This window comes from Ochotona princeps, chromosome 20, assembly GCF_030435755.1.
Source record: "Ochotona princeps isolate mOchPri1 chromosome 20, mOchPri1.hap1, whole genome shotgun sequence".
Lineage (NCBI taxonomy): Eukaryota > Metazoa > Chordata > Mammalia > Lagomorpha > Ochotonidae > Ochotona > Ochotona princeps.
The window spans coordinates 35,016,249-35,037,427 of NC_080851.1; the positions used below are offsets into that span (position 1 = coordinate 35,016,249).

The window sequence follows — 21,179 nt, forward strand, 5'->3', positions numbered from 1 at the left end:
ATAACCTAAACATATCCTGCAAAACAGGGAGAGAGGGAGACACTGTACACAGCGTACACACATTGGTTCACTCCCCAGATGGCTACAGTGGCAAAGTCAGGAGCTAGGAGCTTCATCCAGGTCTCACACGGGCGGCAGGGGGCCCATGCAGCATCCTCAGTTGCCCTCCCAGTACATTGACAGGGAGCTGGATTGGGATTGGAACAGCCAAGACATGAGCTGGCACCCATATGGGATGCCTACATTACAGGTGATGGCTTTAACTGTACCTATACCACAATGCCATCCCCAGTTGTTGATTAGATCAAAATTTTCAACCTTTGATTTAGTTGTTGCTGCACAGATCCTGTTTGACATGCCCCCTTGTCTTCCTGGATATTTATTGATGATCTCTGAAGTGGCACTGGGAAGGACTTGCACATGAAGCTGCTTTTCATCCTTTTTGAATCAGTGTGCACCTGAGCTTGTTTGTCTCCTGCAAGTGGCAGAGGTAAGAGAAAGTCACAACGTACAAAGTCTGTTCAAGTTTAAATTTGCTGGTGGTACGCTGTCATGTCTGCTTCATGCTGTCGGCCTTGAGCAAATCAGATGATCAGGATTCACAGGAAGGCCTGGGGAAATGCGTTCTCCCCTCTTCTGTCTGTTCATTTGCAAACTTGGGATTGAAAAATGAAGCTTGTTGTTGCCCTTATATCCAATATAGTTTTAGGGTTTAGACGGAAGTGGCCATAGTCAACATCCCCTTCCAAGGGGTAAGAACAAAGGGCAGGGCCTGGTGTGGTAGCCTAGTGGCTAAAACTGCCTTGCATGCGCCAGGATCCCATATGGGTGCTGGTTTGTATCTCAGCTGCCCCACTTACCTTCCAGATCCCTGCTTCTCACTTGGGATAACAGTAGAGGTGGCTCAAGCCCTTGGGATCCTGCACCTGTGTGGGAGACCCGGAAGAAGCTTCTGGCTCCTGGCTTCAGATTGGTTCAACTCTGGTCATTGTGGCCACTTGGGGAATGAATTAGTTGAGGGAGGATCTTTCTGTCTCTCCTCTTATTTGTAAAATCTGACTTTCCAAGAAAAATAAATAAATCTTAAAAAAAAAAAAGGTGAATACTGCTGCTGCCACATCTATAGATAATTCCCAACATCTGACCTCTGCCTGTAAAAATCACTCGTTCTTATGAGTTTTAAAGCCCAGGGCAGTGTGCCTGGATCTGAGGGATGTTGGAGTCCATCCGCTGTGCCTTGTCGGGTTTCCTTTCCTTGAGGATAATTAGGTCTTCATTCCGTTCCCTGGCATTGGCAGCGCCCTGAACGTCATCTACTTTCTTTCCTTTCTTTGGTTTTTAAATCTTTTCCTAAGTAGTTTCTTTTCCCCCTCTAGGCTGTCAAATTCTGAGTTTGCCATCATCCTTTTTATTTTATTTTACAAACCAGCCCATCTTTAGCTCTCTCCATTTGTGTACGGCTCTCACTTACCATGAACAAGGCAGCTCATGCCTTCAGCGTTCTCCTTGGAAGCCATCCTGCCCAGCCTTATGCATTGATCAGAAACATTTCCTGTAGTTTCATTTTACCTGTGTGTCTGAGAGGCACAGGGAGAGGAGACAGAGTCCGAAAGGAGTGAGGGGATACTGGTCTCTGATCTCCCCATCAGTGCCTGCAGTGGTCAGGACTGGGTTGGAGCAGGCTTAGCCCAGGAGCCAGGGACTAAACCTAGGCTCACCAAGATGTAGCAGGGCCGCAGTTACTTGGACCATTATTGCTGCCTCCCTGGGTTTATACTAGTGGAAAACTGTGAATAGGAAATTTTTGTAAAGATTTATTATTGGAAAATCAGAGAGAAGGAGACACAGAAAGGTCTTCAGTCTGCTGGTTCACTCTCCAAGTGGTCGCAATGGTCAGAGCTGAGCCAATCTGAAGCCGGGAGCTGGAAGCTTCTTCCAGGTTTCCCATTTGGGTGCAGGGTCCCAAGGCTTTGCCATCTGCCACTGCTTTCTCAGGCAAGAAGCAGGGAGCTGGAAGGGAAGTAGAGCAGCTGAGATATGAACCTGCACCCATATTGGATCCTGGTACATGCAAGGCAAAGATTTAGGCATTAGGCTATTGGGCCGGTAAACTGTTTCATATTCAAAGTTATTAAAGGTCCTTCACAATTTGTGCCAATGCATAACAAGTTTTTTTCCCCTTTGAGTTTCTTTACATCCTAATGCCAGCTTCCAGAATCACATATTTTGTTTTATTTGTTTTACGGATCTTTGGGCATGCTTTCATTTTCTAAAGGTGCCATAAAAAGATTCCCCATGGATTAGCTTAATTAAAGCAGGGGTGTCTTGCCTCTTACTGGTGGAGGCTGCAAGTCCACAGTCAAGGTGTTGGAGGGACATGTTTTCTCGGATCCCAGGACAGCCTGTTTCCTGGTATCTCCCGATGTCTGGCATCTGTCCATGCCCCTAGGCTGTGGCTGCAGCTCAGCATCACTTAGCAGCCTCCTCCCTGCACCTGTCTGTTTCTTTTCCACACGTGTGTCTCTCTGTAAACGTGCACACTTCCCATGCTGTAAGCACATCTGGTACAATGGATCAGGGCCTGTCCCGAGCACCCGATTTTACCTTCTTGGCCTCTGTGGAGCCTCTTGTTCCAACAGTGGTTGCTGTCTGAGGTAGCCATGGGGAGGACACTTCTTTTTTTTTTTTTTCAGAGGGCAGGAAATAACACACAAACCATAATTTGTCCTTGTCTCATGTAAGCATCTCTCCATCTGTATCAGTTCGGTGTTACCTGCAGAAATGTGATGCCAGAACCCCACGAACCCAGTGGCTGAGGACACGCGTGTGCTTTGTGTCTATTGGGAGTGTTGGGACTTCTCTCCCGAGTGGGGAAGTATGCTGGAATCCCTCAGTCATGTCTGTCTAGCCAGGCATCCTATTGGAATGGGCAGTTCCTGGGGAGATAAGAACTTCGGGACCAGGGGACCCTTGAGTCTGGTGGCTTGGCGCACTGGCATCCTGCTTCATCCTGTTGGTCAGGCAAGCATAAAACCAGACACAAGGTGGAAACACTCACTCATTTGGTACATGAATTACAGACTCACATATTAAAGGCCATCGAGGATGGTAGGGTGGGACGTGCGAACAGTCAGTTCTGCTAACCTCGGTTGTGCTCTGCCTGTCTCCTTGCCTGAATTAATTGTATGTCTAGGAGAATAATATTCTGGTTGTTCTATTGCACAGGCTACTTCTCTACTCTCTCATTATTAATATACAAATTTAATTATTCATTCTAATGCTTAGTAAAGTCACTGACTTCTATTAATGCTGTCTACTAGGCAATTTAAGAAATAGCAGTGTTCGGGCCCAGTGCAGTGGCCTAGTAGTTGACGTCCTCGCCTTGAATGTGCTGGGATTCCGTATGGTCACCGATTCTAATCCTAGCAGCGCTGCTTCCCATCCAGCTCCCTGCTTGTGGCCTGGGAAAGCAGTCAAGGACAGCCCAAAGCCTTGGGACCCTGCGCCCATGTGGGAGAACCGGAAGAGGATGTGGATTGGCGCTGTAACGGCCATTGCGGTCACTTAGAGTGAATCATTGGACGGGAGATCTTCCTCTCTGTCTCTCCTCTGTATATCTGACTTTGCAATAAAAATAAATCTTTAAAATAACAGTGTTCAAAGTTTCATAGCAATATGGCATTTTTTATTATTTTTTAAATTATTTTCTTATTTTTACTTCATTAATTACATTGTATTATGTGACACAGTTTCATAGGTACTTGGATTCTCCCCACCCCTCCCCAAACCCTCCCACCATGGTGGATTCCTCCACCTTGTTGCATAACCACAGCTCAAGTTCAGTTGAGATTCCCCCATTGCAAGCATATACCAAACATAGAGTCCAGCATCTTATTGTCCAGTCAAGTTCAACGGCTTCTTAGGTATACCCTTTCTGGTCTGAAGACAGAGCCAGCAGAGTATCATCCCGATCAATTAAAAGCTCCAACATACCATCAGCAAAAATTTACATCATTATGGAATTAATTGACATAGTAATGAGTAACCAATATGGTAAAAGTAAATGCAAGTTCTTAACCACCTTCTGTGACCATCTCATTGACATTTCAATTTTAGTTTATACACAACATATAGCAAACCTAACAGAACATGTTATACATAACATCGTGTCATCTTAAATTAAGGCAAACATGTGGTATTTAACCTTTTGGGATTGGCTCATTTCCCTTAGCATTATGGTTTCCAGTTTGGCCCATTTGGCCACAAAGAACTGCATTTTGTTTTTTTTAATAGCTGAGTAGTATTCCATGGAGTAGATGAACCATAGTTTTCTTATCCAATCCTCTGCTGATGGGCATTTTGGCTGCTTCCATGTTTCTGCAATTACTGATTGTGCTGCTATGAACATAGGAGTGCATGTTGGTTTCTCATAAAACAAGTGTTCTGGATATATTCTTAGGAGTGCTATTGCCGGATCATACGGTATGTTGATTTTGAGTTGTTTGAATGTTCTCCATACTGATTTCCATAGAGGCTGTACCAATCTGCAGCCCTACCAGCAGTGGAGTAGGGTTCCCTTTTCCCCGCAACCTCGCCAACAAGTGTTGTTGGTGCTTTTATTCATGTGGGCCAGTCTTACTGGCGTTAGGTGGTACCTCATTGATGTTTTAATTTGGATTTCCCTTATTGCCAGGGAACTTGAGCATTTTTTCATGTTTATTTGCCATTTGGGTTTGTTCTTTTGTGAAGTGTTTGCCCATTTCCCGTGCCCATTTCTTGAGTGCCTTGTTTGTTTTGACATTTTGGTTGTTTTGTAGCTCTTTGTATATTCTGGAGATTAGCCCTCTATCATCTATGTCGTGCGTGAAAATCTTCTCCCATTCTGTGGGTTGCCTTTTTACTTTGTTGATTGTTTCTCTAGCTGTACAGAAGCTTCTTAGTTTGATGAGGTCCCAATTGTTTATTTTGGTCTCGATTTCTACTGCTTTTGGAGTCTTTTTTAGGAAGTGAGGGCCTACCCCTAAGTGTTGCAGTGTGTTTCCAACATTTTCTTCCAAAAGTTTGAAGGTTTCTGGATGTAGGTTTAGATCTTTTATCCATTTAGATCTGATCTTAGTGTATAGTGAGAGATGTGGATCTATCTTTTTGTTTCTGCAGGCTATTAACCAGTTGTCCCAACAGCATTTATTGAACAGACCTTCCCATTTGCCTGGATTGTCATTAGTCTTTTTGTCAAAGATTATTTGGCTGTATTTGTGTGGGTTCCCATCTGGTGTTTCTATTCTACTCCATTAATCTTCTCTATTTTTTGCCAGTACCATGCTGTTTTGATAACCACTGCCCTATAGTATGTCCAGAGGTCTGTGACTGTGATTCCCCCTGCTAACTTCCTGTTCTTGAGAATGGTTCTAGCTATTCGTGGTTTTTTGTGTTTCCAGATGAACCTTTGAATCATTGTTTCCAGATCTGTGAAGAATGTTTTGGGCAATTTGATTGGGATTGCGTTGAATGTATATATTGCTTTTGGCAGTATAGACATTTTAATGATATTGATTTTACCTATCCAGGAGCATGGGATGTTACTCCATCTTTCGAGGTCTTGTTCAATATCTTTTTAAGCAGTTTATAGTTTTCTTCAAATAGGTCTCCTACATTTTTGGTTAGGTTTATTCCCAGATACTTCATGCTTTTCTGTTATTTTGAATGGGATTTTGCTGGTTAGGTCTTTTTCCATCTTTGGGCTATTTGCATACACTATGGTTGTTGATTTTTGTTCATTAATTTTGTACCCTGCCACTCTTCCAAACTCTCGTATAAGATCTAGCAGTCTCTGTATTGAGTCTCTTGGGTCTTCTATGTAGAGAATCATGTCATCTGCGTATAGTGAAAGCTTGACTTCTTCGATTCCCATTTGGATTCCTTTGATTTCTTTTTCTTGTCTTGTGGCCTCAGCGAGTACCTCTAGGACTATGTTGAACAGCAGCGGAGAAAGCGGACATCCTTGTCTTGTTCCAGATTTCAGTGGGAAGGGTTCCAGTTTTTCTCCATTCAGTATGATGCTGGTGTTGGGCTTTTCATATATTGCTTTGATTATGTTGTGGATTTTTCCTTCTATTCCTACCTTGGTTAGGGTTTTTAGCAGGAAATTGTGTTGGATTTTGTCGAAAGCTTTTTCTGCGTCTATTGATACTATCATGTGGTTCTTGTTTTGCAATGTTTGGATGTGGTGTATCACATTTATGGATTTCCGGATGTTGAACCATCCCTGCATTCCAGGGATGAATCCTACTTGATCTGGATGAATGATCTGTCGGATGATTTTTTGTATTCTATTGGCTAGGATTTTGTTGAGAATCTTAGCGTCGATGTTCGTCAGAGAAATAGGTCTGTAGTTTTCCTTCTCAGTTGGGTCTCTGTCGGGTTTTGGGATTAAGGTGATGTTGGCTTCATAGAATGAGTTTGGAAGAGTTGCCTCTTTTTCTATTGTATTGAAGAGTTTGTAGAGGATTGGGGGTCAGTTCTGTTCGGAATGTTTTGTAGAATTCTGTAGTGAAGCCGTCTGGGCCTGGGCTTTTCTTTGTTGGGAGATCTTTAATCACTGTTTCAACCTCTGCTTCAGTTATGGGTTTGTTCAGGTCGTTTGTTGCCTCTGGGCTAAGTTTTGGCAAGTTGTATAAGTCTAAGAACTTTTCCATTTCTTGGTGGTCTTCTGATTTATTGGAGTATAGTGCTTTGTAGTAATTTCTGATTATGTTCTTAATGGTTGCAGTGTCTGTTGTTATGTTGCCTTTTTCATCTTTGATGCTGTTAATTCTTGCTTTCTCTTGTTTTTTCTTTGTCAGTTGGGCCAGTGGGGTGTCTATTTTGTTTATCTTTTCAAAAAACCAGCTTTTTGATTCATTGATTTTGTGTATCGTTTTTTTTGTTCCTGATTAATTTCCTCCCTTGTTTTGATTATTTCTTGTTTTGATTATTTCTTGTTTCCTGTTGTATGTGGGGCTCTTCTGCTGCTGTTTTGCAAATCCTGGAGGTGTGTGCTTAGTTCCTGTATTTGACGCCTCTCTTGGGCCTTGACATGGGCTCCAATTGCGATAAATTTACCCCGCAGCACTGCTTTGGCCGTGTCCCATAAGATTTGGAATGTTGTATCAGAGTTTTCATTGGTTTCCATAAATTTTTTGATCTCATCTTTAATTTCTTCTCTGATCCATTGTTTGTTTAATAGCATATTGTTTAGCCTCCAAGAGTTTCTGTATTTCCTGGGGCATTTTGAATTGCTGATTTTCAATTTCATTCCATGGTGGTCTGAGAGGGTACATGGTATGATTCCTATCTTTTTGAAGTTATTTAGGTTTGCTTTGTGTCCTATCATGTGGTCAATCCTGGAGAAGGTGCCATGTACTGCTGAAAAAAATGTATAATCTGTGGCCTTGGGGTAAAAAGTTCTATAAATGTCTACCAAGTCCAGTTGTTCTATTGTTTGTATGAGCTCTGTTGTTTCTTTGTTGAGTTTTTGTTTTGTTGATCTGTCTGTTGTTGTTAGTGGGGTGTTAAGGTCACCCACTATTGTGTGCATATCAATGTCTCCTCTTAAGTCTGTAAGTAATTGCTTCACGTAGCTAGGTGCGTTGGAATTTAGTGCATACATATTCACAATGGTGATTACTTCCTGATGTATCAGTCCCCTCACCAATATATAGCGACCTTCCCTGTCTTTTTTGATGTCTGTCAGCTTGAAGTCTATATCATCTGAAATTAAAATAGCTACCCCAGCCTTTTTTTTCTCGTCCATTGGCATGAGATATCTTTTTCCATCCGTTTACTTTCAGTTTCTTAGAGGCTTTTCTAGTTAGATGTGTCTCTTGTAGGCAACAGATTGATGGGTTCTGTTTCAGGATCCAGTCTGTTAGTCTATGTCTTTTGATTGGTGAGTTTAGGCCATTTGTGTCTAGAGATAATATTGAGAGAAATTGATTTTGAGCTGCCATGAGTGTGCATAAGTGTGCAAGTGTGTATTTGCGACTATTAAAATCTCTGCCTGGTTGACTGTCCTCTTATGGATATTAGTGGGGAGGTCTTCCCATTTGCCATCTTTGATTTTGGTTTTCATTTTTTCTCTCTGGGTTTAGCACCTTCCTGAGGAGGTTGTCTAGGGCCGGTTTCGTGCTAGTGTATTCTTCTAGTTTCTCTTTGCTGTTGAAATATTTAATTTCATTCTCAAATACAAATGAGAGTTTTGTCGGGTACATTATTCTCGGTTGGCAGTTGTTTTGTTTCAGGATTTGAAAGGTTTTACCCCACTCTCTTCTTGCCTGGAGTGTTTCTTCTGAGAGATCTGCTGTGATTCTGATTTGTCTTCCTCTGAAAGTAATCTTGTCCTTTTTTCTTACTTAGAATTGTTTCTTTATTCGCTTGAAGGCAGTTTGAGGACCACATGTCTGGGTGAGGATCGCTTTGGGTCGAATCTATTGGGGGTTCTCTGACCTTCCTGGATTTGTGCTGGATTTATATTTCCGGTGTTCTGGAAGTTCTCCTGTATTATCTCATTGAACACCCATTGCAAGCCTATCTCCTTTTCCACTCCCTCTGGAAGGCCTATTATTCTAATATTTGATTTTTTGAGGTTGTCTTTCATTCCCTGTATGGACCTATTGGCTTTCTCCAGATTTGTCTCCAACTGTTTGATGAACTGCTGCCTTTCATTCTGAATGTCTTCCAATTCTGATATTCTGTCCTCTGCTGTGTTCATTCTGTTGGTTAGGCTTTCAATTTTGTGTTCTATATCGAGGATTCCCTTTTTGACTTGATTTATTTCTGCAATGACATGGTTTTCGAATTCCTTGGACTCTTCCCCGCGCTTCTCGCTGTCTCTGATGAATCTCATCACTAGTTTCTTAAATTCCTTCTCTGGTAATTCCTCTATGTTATCATCTTGCATCTCAGGTATTGAGATTAGTTTTTGGTTGTTTTGGGGGGAAATGCTTGATCTTTCTTCTGAGTCATTACCTTTTCTGATACTTCTCCTCATTGTGGTGTTGTTTCTTGCCATTTTTGGATTTTAGCCTCTGACTTGCTTGTCCTGAGCCGTTGCCCCGGTGCTGTAGATTATAGGAAGTGTGACCCAGCAACTGCTGTATGGAGTGTTGGCCTAAGTATAGCTAAGCACAGCAGGGGGTTCCAGCTGCTTGTTAGGAGTTTTCGGACCACAGCCCCGAGCTGGGTCAGGAGACTCTATGTCCCTGCCCTAGTGCCAGGCCTTCCCTCTGCAGCTCCCACTCAAAGTTGTTGCCTCACTGGAAGACACACTGCTCCATGCCTCCGTCTGGGTTCGTTGACTCTGCTGAGCTGTGTTTTGCCTCTTGGGCTCAGGGCCTCTGGGCCACCTCAGGACACAGGTCTACAGAGTCGGTCCCACCTTTTGGGCTTGGGACAGGAGCCGTGTGTAGCTGGGGCCTCTGCGCCACCTCAGGCCACAGGTCTACAGAGCCGGTTCCACCTCTTGGGCTCGGGCGGGAGCCGCGTGTAGCTGGGGCCTCTGCGCTACCTCAGGCCACAGGTCCGCTGGGAGAACTTGCCCCGCGGTTCTGCAGAACTGGCTTTGATTTGGGGTCTCCTGTTGAGCTGAGCACAGCAGGGGATCTGTTCAAGTTCACAGTCCTGCCCTGCCCCCTTTACCAGGCTTTTCTTTCTCTCTTTTTTTTTTTTTTTTTTGAACTTTCTCAAAGGTGTTCCGCCATTGGGAGCAGAGCCGTGGAAGTCATGTAGCTGAGCTCCCACCAGCCTGCACCTCTGCCCAGGGAGGCTCTGCCGAGTGTTGCCCCGTTCCTAATGCTCCGGCTGAGCCCAGCAGCAGTTTCCACTGGAGACTCTTACAGTTAGTCAACCTTTTGGAGCTGAGTTGGGGATTACTGTAACCCGGACCCAGAGCGCAGCTCCATTCTCCTCTGCACTCTCTCAAAGTTGCTGACCTGCTGGGAGGCAAGTTTCTGGGCAACACCCCCTGCTTATCTTCGTGGGATGATGCCCCCTTTGTTCAATCCAGTAGCCTCCTTTAGGGTCTCCTGCATTCCAGTGGTCTGTGCCCCTGTGGGTGTGAACGCCTGTCCTTCCAACCACCTTTGTCCTCCTAGGAACGGCTGAGATTCCGCCGCCTTCCCCCTGGCTGGGATCGCGACTCACCAAAATTCTCACGGCATGCTGTCTCCTCTTTTTTCCTTTTTATGGTTGTCTCTGCACGCTGTGGAGATCTTCTTACTTCAGTGAACTCCAGTGACCGTCCTACACCTATCCCCTCAATTCTGTGTTTCCTGGTTTGTTTCTCTGCTGGATCGGTTCCCCTCTGTCCCCACACTGCCCTTCACCAGCTCTCTGTGGTCGGCCATCTTCGTAACTCCTTCAATATGGCATTTTTAAGAACAAATCAGATTGGGCCCGGCACCACAGTGCAGTGGTTAAGGTCCTCGCCTTGAACGTACCAGGATCCCACATGGGCACCGGTTCTAATCCCGGCAGCCCTACTTCCCATCCAGCTCCCTGCTTGTGGCCTGGGAAAGCAGTTGAGGATGGCCCAAAGCCTTGGGACCTTGCACCCATGTGGGAGACCTGGAAGAACTCCTGGCTCCTGGCTTCGGACTGGCTCTGCTCCAGCCGATGCAGTCACTTGGAGTGAACCATCAGACGGAAGATCTTCCTCTGTTTCTCCTCCTCTCTGTATATCCGCCTTTCTGATAAAAATAAATAAATCTTTAAAAATGCGTTTTATGGTTGTATTTTAAGTATGATTTGAAAAAACTTAAAAAATAGAATAAATCAGATCATGTTTGTTAATTCTTTTATTCAAGAGTAAAGTATTTCCTGTGTGTATTTACATAAATTTTAGGACCAGTTACTCAAGTTTCATGAAAGGCATTGCTTGGATTTTACTTAATTTGCAGTTACTTCCTGGTCAACTCAAAGAGAAATGCCACTTCCCCAGTGTTGTGTCTGTGCCTATTTTATCTTTTGTTATTTGGATTTTTTAACAATATTTTTCATTTTTAGTTTTCTCCCTAAGTCTTGCATTTCTTTCATTAAAGTTTTTTATTCGGCAGCATGTTCTTCTAAAAATTGTTATAACTGATAGTATTCTATTTATTTCAAAGATTGAGCTGTTATCCACATGCAGTAAAATCATTGTAAAATCGAGTGTTAATTTTTTGCAGTCATGTAGTCCCACCTCTGACATACCTAAACAAAACTTTATCACCTTAAGAGGTTTCAGTGTGCCTGTTTGCGGTTGGACTGCTTCCTCTACACACAGACTGCAGACTCCATGACGCTCTCCTTTCTCTAGGTAATCGTGGAAGTGAAGCCTTCAGGTCTAGCCCTGTGTGTCTGCTTTATAGAAGCCCAGTGGTCCTGACACTCTCGTTGCACACATCAGTTGCTTTAGGAGTTGATGTTCACCTTAAGGGATAGTCCCTAGGGGACTTCAGCCCGTGTTCTGATGTCTGTCATCATGAAGAAAGCAATGAGTACCAAATGAAAGGAAGAAAACAATGAATATTAAACCAACCCGGCCCAGAATCTGATGACTTGGAAACAGTTTTGTAATGGTGTTTTAATCAGAATAGCAGGGGAACTGGAGGTCAAAGTGACAGACTTATGACAGAAGCTCAAAAACCTTGAGGGGACTTCAAAAATTCTTGGAAAATCCATCTTGCAAGAAAATTTGCAGGGGGTCGGAAAAAATTTGCACTCAAATATGTTACTTCCATTTCTTAAATAGACTAGTTGAGGTACTTTCGTATCGACTGGGATGTGAACACTAGGCATATGGTACCAAAGATTGGTATAAGGAACAGGTCAGCTGGAGGCTACCGGTCATAGTGCTTGTATAGAAAGTCGGAAAATAGCTTTAGAACTAGACTTTTGGCTCATAAGGGACCTCAGATAATGTCTGGCTAGGGTATGAAGCCACTTGTTCTCATTGCTTGTGCTGGACTCAGTTGTATGCGACTGGTGAGGTATTAATGTATAGAAATGGAGCTAATCTGTACTTACACCCCAGTCTCTGAGCAAGGTTGCAGCAGAGAGCTCCTCAGGCTGCGCTGGGGACTGCGCATTTCTCCAAGTCTCAGTGCTTGACCCCTCACTCAGCACATACTCCTGAGAGATCTGCTCCCCAATGCTTTGAAGCACTCCCCGTGTTTGACTCGTAGACACTGGGCATCTGTCTTCACCTGGCAGTGTGTTTTTGCCAGCTGTTGCAGAGGTAAGCTACATAGCTGATCCCATCCGGCTGACCAGTGGAGGTACTCCTTCTGTGCTCCATCCTACTTCCATACTAGTGTTACCCATTGAGTTCTACAGGATGATCATTTCTGGATCTGGGCCTTCTGTCTTTGTAGTTCTTGGATTTATGTCACATCGTCATAATTGCTTGCTGAGACTATGGCAATGACCTTGTCAAAGTTCTCCCCGAATCGGTTAAACATTCTTACTGTGCACTTGATACACAGACCGTCAATGTTTCAGCTGTTTAGAGGGTAAATTCTTATAGAGGGACTCTTAATTTATTATGTATTAAGGCAATATTTTAACTTATAAAATCCCTTAGTTATTCTCAGTTCACTTTATCAGAAAATTCCTGAAAGAGTAAACTATTCCAGTATAACACTTCAAAAAAAACCTGTTTTATAGTATTTGATCGTAAAAGTCAGCATAAACGGGTAGAAATGCAGTTTTAAACTTACTGGTGCAATGTTTTTTCTACCATGTGACTTCTTTCTCCAACTTATTTGGACACGGAGGAACATCATCATCATCTAGGTGAGATGACAGATGTGGATGGGGTGGCCTTTCAGGTCCAAGTGGATTTTGGCTTTGTAAAATATTAAAAAAAATGAGTGAATGCAGAAGTTTGCATTTGATCAATGTTTCAAAGATGCTGACAAATGTAATTTTATGGACACTTAGCGTCTTGTCTCCCCAAAGTAAATCTTCTCCTTAGCTAGCTTGAAACAAGCAAATTATGCCTCTTACACTCATAGGGACCCATTCTGAAATTGTTTGTCTCCTCCTAAAGATATCTGATCTGTTGTTTGCACAAAGCTCCTCTTGGATAACTGTCTCTCATGCAATTTTAAACTACATTGCATAATTCAGACAATGCAAATGTATGTAAAGTGCTTCAAGTTTGATGTTGCAGATGATAAATTGGGTGCAGGTGTTCATTGTTTATCCAATTGTACGATAGGCTATTTGTTTCTACTTGAAACATTCTCAGCACGGCCTATAGCTGCAGAGTGGGAAACCTGTGCGTGCATGCCTTTAATTTAGTTCAGCTCTAATGCATAGATTGTTCTTTGTTGGGCAAACATCCCAGGCAACGTTGCAGAAATAGTCTTGTGAATGGTGTTCAGGCTGGAAGGATACGTAGTCCGGTTATTGGTAGCCATGGACTGTTACGTGATGAGCAGGAAAGAGTTTACTAACTTCTTGTGCGTGGATTGTAAAAGTTTTGAAATACTTGGCATCCCTTCCCAGAAAAATAATTGCATTATACACAAAAATGTTTTTCTCAGTGATTTTTTTCAGTCGTTCTGAGTCCTAGCCATTTGCTTCTTATTAACCACCTGCCACATTCTCATGGCTTGTTTATGTGGAAGTAAATTGGAAGCACCCTTTGTGGCGCACTGTCTGGAGTATTTGCATGTTGTCAGTGCACATACTCCTGTCTCCATGTGCAGAGAGCCCACCCAACATATGTCTGATTCTGCTGACCACCAAAGAAATGGCGTAGGAGTGGGAAAGGTGACGTTGAGGAAGGATGCGTAGCCAGGAGGCAACAGGCAACAGACTCAACAGGTATGGGACAGACACAGTGGGGCAAGCTGGGAGTTAACATTATCTGTTAAGGGCCCCCTTAGAGTTCAACACCTGGCAATGCCATGTACCCCTGGCACCAAGTGGAAGGGTGGAAGATAAGTGGGAGTGTTGAGAGCTGCTTAAGAAATAATGCAGTCTTGTGCTCATCTGCCTACCATGTTAGGATGCTGAGAAAGACAGAGTGTGGCACTGTCTGCCTGTGGGAGCACACGGCTGCAGGCGAGGGCGTGAGTGCATGCTTGCAGATGAGAACAAACACACGATGCCGGCTGCCAGCTGAGTGCCTTGACAGGATCGACACGTAGTGTGCCTGCAGACTGCCGAAAGGGAGAGCTCCTTGTCACAGGGCTAACCTACAGTGTGCCTGCAGACTGCTGAATGTGCGTGCCTTCTCACAGGGTTGACACACAGTGTGCCTGCAGACTGCCGAATGGGAGAGCTGCTTGTCACAGGGCTAACCCACAGTGTGCCTGCAGACTGCTGAATGTGCATGCCTTCTCACAGGGCTGACACACAGTGTGCCTGCAGATGGCTGAATGGAAGAGTGCCTTGTCACAGACAGGGCCAATACAGAGTGCCTGCAGACTGCTGAACGAGGCGAGTGCTTTGTCACAGATGGCTGACACACAGTGTGTCTGCAGACTGCCGAGTGGGAGAGTGCCGTGTCACAGGGCTGACACACAGTACGGCTGCAGAATTCTCCCTCTCAGCAAGCATCTGGGGCCTTGGTGGTGAAAGATCTCTCCTATGAAGGATGAAGTTGATCAGGAAAGCAAACTGCATGTCACATAGGAGCTTGGTGGACCTTGGAGATGGTGACAGGGAGAGCAAGCTTTTGGATGATGGGGGTGTGACCAGCAGGGAAGGCACCCAGCCCTCCTGGGAAAGGACAGGGGACTCCTTTCATGTCTGTTTCAGGGAGATGAAATCAGAGAAACGCCGTATGTATCTTCTCATCTTGTGCATATTTATGTAAGCAGCCCAGTGTTTTGTGTTAAGTGAGTTATAAGCATGTAGGAATCTAACCGCATAAAGCCAAAGAGAACTCTAATTCCTGGGAAAACAAAGAGTTGCTCAGAAAGGGAATTTTAATAAATGACCTCGTCATGGGCAGTGTTTACACAGCCAGTGATGTAAACACTCCACATGACTTTAGCCAAAGCCAGGCGATTGCAAGAGTGAGGAAGCATGCGTGTGTATTGCAACAAACCTGGGAGGCGAGAGGACAGGGTTCTTTCTGGTAAATAATGGCTGAGAAAGAACTGTACAGTGACGGACAGCATCACAGTTATGCCATTTGGAGATAAAATATGGTAGAGAATGGGTCTGTGGTAGCTCTGGGTCTCCACGCCTTTAATTCAGTAGTTCCCTCCTGTTCTCCCACCAAGCCCTTCTTGCCACATCCTTCATTGTGGGTTTGGCTCCTGACCTACTTTGGATGTGCCTACTAGTTGTGCTGTGGGTGGAGCTGTGCCAGCGGCACTGCTGCTTGCCTGCTGCTGCTGCCGTTGCCATGAGGAAGGCAGGCTGGGGTAGGTGGCTGCAGGCTGAGGATCAGAGCTGCCATCACTTGATATGTAGTTGTCCCACACAGCCCACGATAGTGTGAGCGGGACATGAAGCTGACTGCCCCATGCCGTGGGATGTGGTATATACATGATACTCCCTGAAGATTCTGTTGTGTGTGGAAATAAATCCTAGAATCAAAGCGAGCTCAATGGTTGCCTCCAGAGAAGACCAATGTGTAGAAGGTGGGGTACCATTTTCTTAACAGGTGGTTGCAGGGGCATTTGAGTCTGTAAGTCATGTGCATGTATGGTGGTCAGGGATTTGAACTAGAAACCAAGAAGCAAGCGTGTTCTATCACAGACGTGTGGTGGTGCTTTATAAAGAAAGGAAGCGAGGAAGCAGGGATTGCCAGTAATCTAGAGCTCTGTGTCATGTTGTGATGGTCTGTTGTTGTAAGAGCAGCGGTTGGAACATGGACATCCTGTAGGCAAGAATAAATGAAGGTTTCTCAGGGTTGGGAGCCTCTGTGAGGCCAAGCAGCTTATTTAGGGTTGGGGAAAGGGTCAGAGGAGGGGTTGCAGGTTCCAGTTGAGGCTGTGATATGGACAGTCAGCATTCCAAAGGAGTCATACAGGGATGCCCAGTTAGGGTTCCAGATTGATTACTTGAACAACTCACTTTTGTAAAGATACAGGCCATCTCACCTTTGCTGGGTTAAGATGATGAGTGACAACAGGAAGTGAACAAAAGGACAATGCTTGTATTTTCTTGGTGGGAGCATACATTGTGGCAGTCATTTCAGCACATAGGACGAAGGGTCCTCAAAAGATGAGAACTTGGGAATAGGGGCCAGCATTGTGACACAGGGAGGTGTTTCTGCCTGGCATACAAGTCCTGGTTCAAGTTTCTGCCACTCTACTTCCAATCCAGCTCCCTTCCTGGGAAAGCAGCAGAGGATGATCCAAGTCCTTGAAACCCTGCCACCAGCATGGAAGTGCAGGGTGGAGTTCCCAGCCCCTGGCTTTGGCCAGGCCCAGTCCAGCCGCAACCAGTGTGGCATTTGGAGAGCAAACAAACAGGTGGATCTTTCTCTCATTCTCTCTCCTCCAACCCTGTTTGTATATATCACTCTGCCTTTCAAATAAGTAAATAAATCACTAAAAATTCAAGTAGGACTACCATGGGATCCAGCAATCCAGCTTCTAGGTGTTTGTCCAGAGGAAATTAAATAGGCCTTCATAGAAATATCTTCATTCTCATGTTATTGGAACATCATTGAAGAATAATTAGCCAAGATAAGGTGTAGTATAAGCCACAGTGAATGAATGGATGAAGCCGATGTGATCACACAGGCTTGCAACAGGATCATCACTCAGTCATGCAAAGGACATCCATCCAGTTGTGAGACAGGGAGAGAAAGTGGGTAAGGGAGGGGAAAAGTGAAGATGGGGTACCTTGTCAGAGTTGCACACAATCTCCCTACAGAGAAAGTAACCATCAGGCATGACAGCTAGGTTTCTAGCCACTTTTCAAGTCCCAGCTTATACAGTTAAGTAATTACTCTGGCTTTATTAAGGGCTTGCTGGAAGCTGGATTCTGTTCCAGACCCCTCCTATGTACTGTCATGCTGCATCTCTGGTGCCTGCCACCCTCCCTCTTGAAGGGGAAAGGAGCTGAGGGACAGAACAAGCAGCTTTCCTTGCTCTCTGCAAGCAGTGTGGCTGCCACGCCGTCTTTCTGACTCCAGGATCCATGCTGGTACCTGGCAGCACTTGTGGGGTCCTCATAGCCACCTGTTTGTATATGCTTCCATTAGCTAAAGAAAACTTGCACAAGGACACACAGTGAGGTTTTAAAACACATTTATGGGAAAGGCAGAGCTTGAGTGAGAGACAGAGGGAAGTATTTCCCACCTACTGGTTCACTCTGCAGTGGGTGGCAATGACCATTGCTGGACCATTCCGGACTCGGGAAACAAATTCCATCTCAATCTCCCACATGGGTGCAGGGCCCCAAGGGCTTGGATCGCCCTTTGCTGCTCTCCCAGGCACATTAGTATTGAGCTGGATCCGAAGTGGAGCAGCTGGAACTCAAACTGACACCCCTATGGGTTGTCACAGGTAGGAGCTTAACACAGTAAACCACAATGCTGGCCCAGGATTTTGAGTTAGAATGTGCAGTTTGTATATTCTTTCAATTACTGTTAGAAAAAGTTGTGAGGTAGAATTGTCTGACGTGTGAGTCATAATCGTAATTATCGTAATTATGGCAAGATTTAATATTTTATAATATAATAATACTACATAGATATTTTACAGATAGCTGTATTTAGATTTTAAATGTTCTACAACTTATCACCAGGACACTAGTTGATTTTGTTTTGAAAAAATACATATATAATTTGAACTAAAATCCTAACTCTAACTTACATTTATTCTGAGGAATATGTTTTAGCTTCGCAACACATTATGTATGTACAGTGATTTTAATGCAAGAAGAAATAAAATTAGTGTGTAACAATCTTCAAAATGTTGATGGCAGAATAGGCATTTGGCACAGTGATTAAGATGTAACTGGGCGTGTCCGCATTCCACATGGAGCCAGGACATGAACCCAGGTGCTTCCATTTGCAACTTGCGCTTCCTGCTGGTGCCCATCCAGGAGGCAGCACCAGGCGGCTCAGCTTCGTGGGTCCCTGCCGTGTCCATAGGAGATACGGGTTGGGTCCCAGGGCCTGGCCTCAGCCTGCTGCAGTCCTGACCATGGGAGGCAGTTCAGAATCAGTACATGGAAGATCTCTTTCTGTGTGCAGGTATCATTCTTCCAAATGAAATAAAAATAAGAAATTAGAATTTTAAAGTTTATAAAAACTGTATTATAAGCAACCTTTGCATGGAGTTCAAGAAATTCTCAGGAACAAAAGAAACAAAAGAAAATTCCTTTCTTGTCAACTTTTTGATGTGCTCTTGGCAAACGTATAAAAACTCTAAATGACAATGCTGTCCTGCAGTCTTCGTTCAGTCAGTTTCTTCTGAGATCTGCACGGGGACTCTGTTCCTCTTTCCTCCTCCTCCACCTTGTTCTTCTTTTTAAAGATTTTTATTGGAAAGGCAGATCAGATTTATGGAGAAAAGCAGAGACAGAAAGATCTTTTATCTACTGGTTCACTCAAAAAGTGGCCTCAACAGAGAGTTGAACGCACCAGGATCCCATATGGGCGCAGGTTCTAATCCTGGCCGCTCCACTTCCCCATCCAGCTCCTTGCTTGTAACCTGGGAAAGCAGTTGAGGACGGCCCAGAGCATTGGGACCCTGCACCCAGGTGGGAGACCTAGAATTTCCTGCCTCCTGGCTTTGGATTGGCGCTGCACCAGTTGTTGCAGCCTCTTGGGGAGTGAATCATCGGACAGAAGATCTTCCTCTCTGTCTCTCCTCCTCTGTGTACATCTGTCTTTCCAATAAAAGTAAATCTTTAAAAAAGTGAAATTATCTGGGAAAGGTGTCCTGTGACATGTTTAAACAGAGTAGCATGCAAACTCAGATTTTTTTGGTCCTGTTTGAACTCTTTAAGGTCCTGTTATCTTTTCTGCTAATTGTGCAGATCACTGTACTTACATATTTGCTGCTTCAAGTGTGAAAACGTGTCAGCAAAGGATGCTAAAGGCCTTATTCACGCTTTGCCTCCCTAACGTCCTCCTTAAATACGTGTGTTATGTTGCAGCATGCCTGGCATCTTCCAGCTTAGCAGCATCCCCTTCAAGTTTTGTTCATTCTTTCATACTGCTTGGCATCCCCTCCAGGTTTTATCCACTCTTCACACTGTTATCAGAGATTCTTCCCTCTGATAGATGCTCTCATAGAAACCAGTGTTTTCAAAAAACCACGAATAGCTAGAACCATCCTGAAGAACAGGAAGTTAGCAGGGGGAATCACAGTCCCGGACCTCTGGACGTACTACAGAGCAGTGGTTATCAAAACAGCATGGTACTGGCACAAAGATAGAGAGGAATATCAATGGAGCAGAATAGAAACACCAGAAGGGAACCCACACAGATACAGTCAAATAATCTTTGATAAAAGGACCAACGATAATCCAGGCAAATGGGAAGGTCTGTTCAATAAATGCTGTTGGGACAACTGGTTGATAGCCTGTAGAAACAAAAAGATAGACCCACATCTCTCACCATATACTAAGATCAAATCTAAATGGATAACAGATCTAAACCTACATCCAGAAACCTTCAAACTTTTGGAAGAAAATGTTGGAAATACTCTGCAAGATCTAGGGGTAGGTCCCTACTTCCTAAGAAGGACACCCAAAGCAGTAGAAATCGAGACCAAAATAAACAAATGGGACCTCATCAAACTAAGAGGCTTCTGCACAGCAAGGGAAACAATCAACAAAGTAAAAAAGCAGCCCACAGAATGGGAGAAGATCTTCGCACACGACATAGGTGATAGAGGGCTCATCTCCAGAGTACACAAAGAATTACAAAACAGACAAAACACCAAAATAAACAAGCCACTCAAGAAATGGGCACGGGAAATGGGCAGACATTTCACAAAGGAACAAACCCAAATGGCAAATAAACATATGAAAAAATGCTCAAGTTCCCTGGCAATAAGGGAAATCCAAATTAAAACATCAATGAGATACCACCTAACGCCAGTAAGACTGGCCCACATGAATAAAAGCACCAACAACACTTGCTGGCGAGGTTGCGGGGAAAAAGGAACCCTACTCCACTGCTGGTGGGGCTGCAGATTGGTACAGCCTCTATGGAAATCAGTATGGAGAACATTCAAACAACTCAAAATCGACATACCGTATGACCCAGCTATAGCACTCCTAGGAATATATCCAGAACACTTGTTTTATGAGAAACCAACATGCACTCCTATGTTCATAGCAGCACAATCAGTTAATGCAAAAACATGGAAACAACCAAAATGCCAATCAGCAGAGGATTGGATAAGAAAGCTATGGTTCATCTACTCCATGAAATACTACTCAGCTATTAAAAAAAACAAAATGCAGTTCTTTGTGGCCAAATGGGCCAAACTGGAAACCATAATGCTAAGGGAAATGAGCCAATCCCAAAAGGTTAGATACCACATGTTTGCCTTAATTTAATATGATACGTTGTTAAGCATATCATGTTATGTTATGGATATTATGTCATTTGTAGTATATAAACTAAAATTGAACTGTGAATAGGGGGGGTCACAGAAAGTGGTTAAGAAATCGCATTTATTTTTAACATGTTGACTGCTCAATACCATGTCAATCCCATAACGATGTTAATTGTTGCAGATGGTATATTAGTGCTTTTATTTGACTGGGAAGATACTCTGCTGACTCTGCCCTCAGACCAGAGAGAGTCTACCCAATAAGTAGTTGGACTTGTCTGGACTATGGGATGTTGGACTCTATGCTTGGCAAATTCTTGCAGGGAGGGAATTTGAACTGAACTTGAACTATGGTTATGCAGCGGGGTGGAGGAACCCACCATGGGGGGAGGGTGGCGGGGAGAATCCCAGATTCTATGTAATTACAACACAATGTAATTAATGAATAAATTTAATAAAAAAAAACCAGTGTTTTATCCGCAGGGCTCCCCCCAGACATTTCTCTAGTGCTGCAGTGGACTTGGTTCCAAGTCAGCCTCCCCCTCCGCCCTTGGTTCCTTGTGGACAAAGCACTACCTTATAAGTAGCTTATACAGAGCTCAGAGCACTCGTGAATATTGTTTACCTGACTTTGGCGCTTGCCCACCTGTACAGATGGCCCCACTGACAAAG

The 21,179-nt window shown here is 44.1% G+C and overlaps 1 protein-coding gene across 1 annotated transcript in view; it reads left to right on the forward strand.

Moving 5' to 3' along the window:
* The window catches only part of CRPPA (CDP-L-ribitol pyrophosphorylase A), a 253,771-nt gene that overhangs the window by 59,999 nt on the left and 172,593 nt on the right, over positions 1 to 21,179 (forward strand). The window lies entirely within an intron of this gene.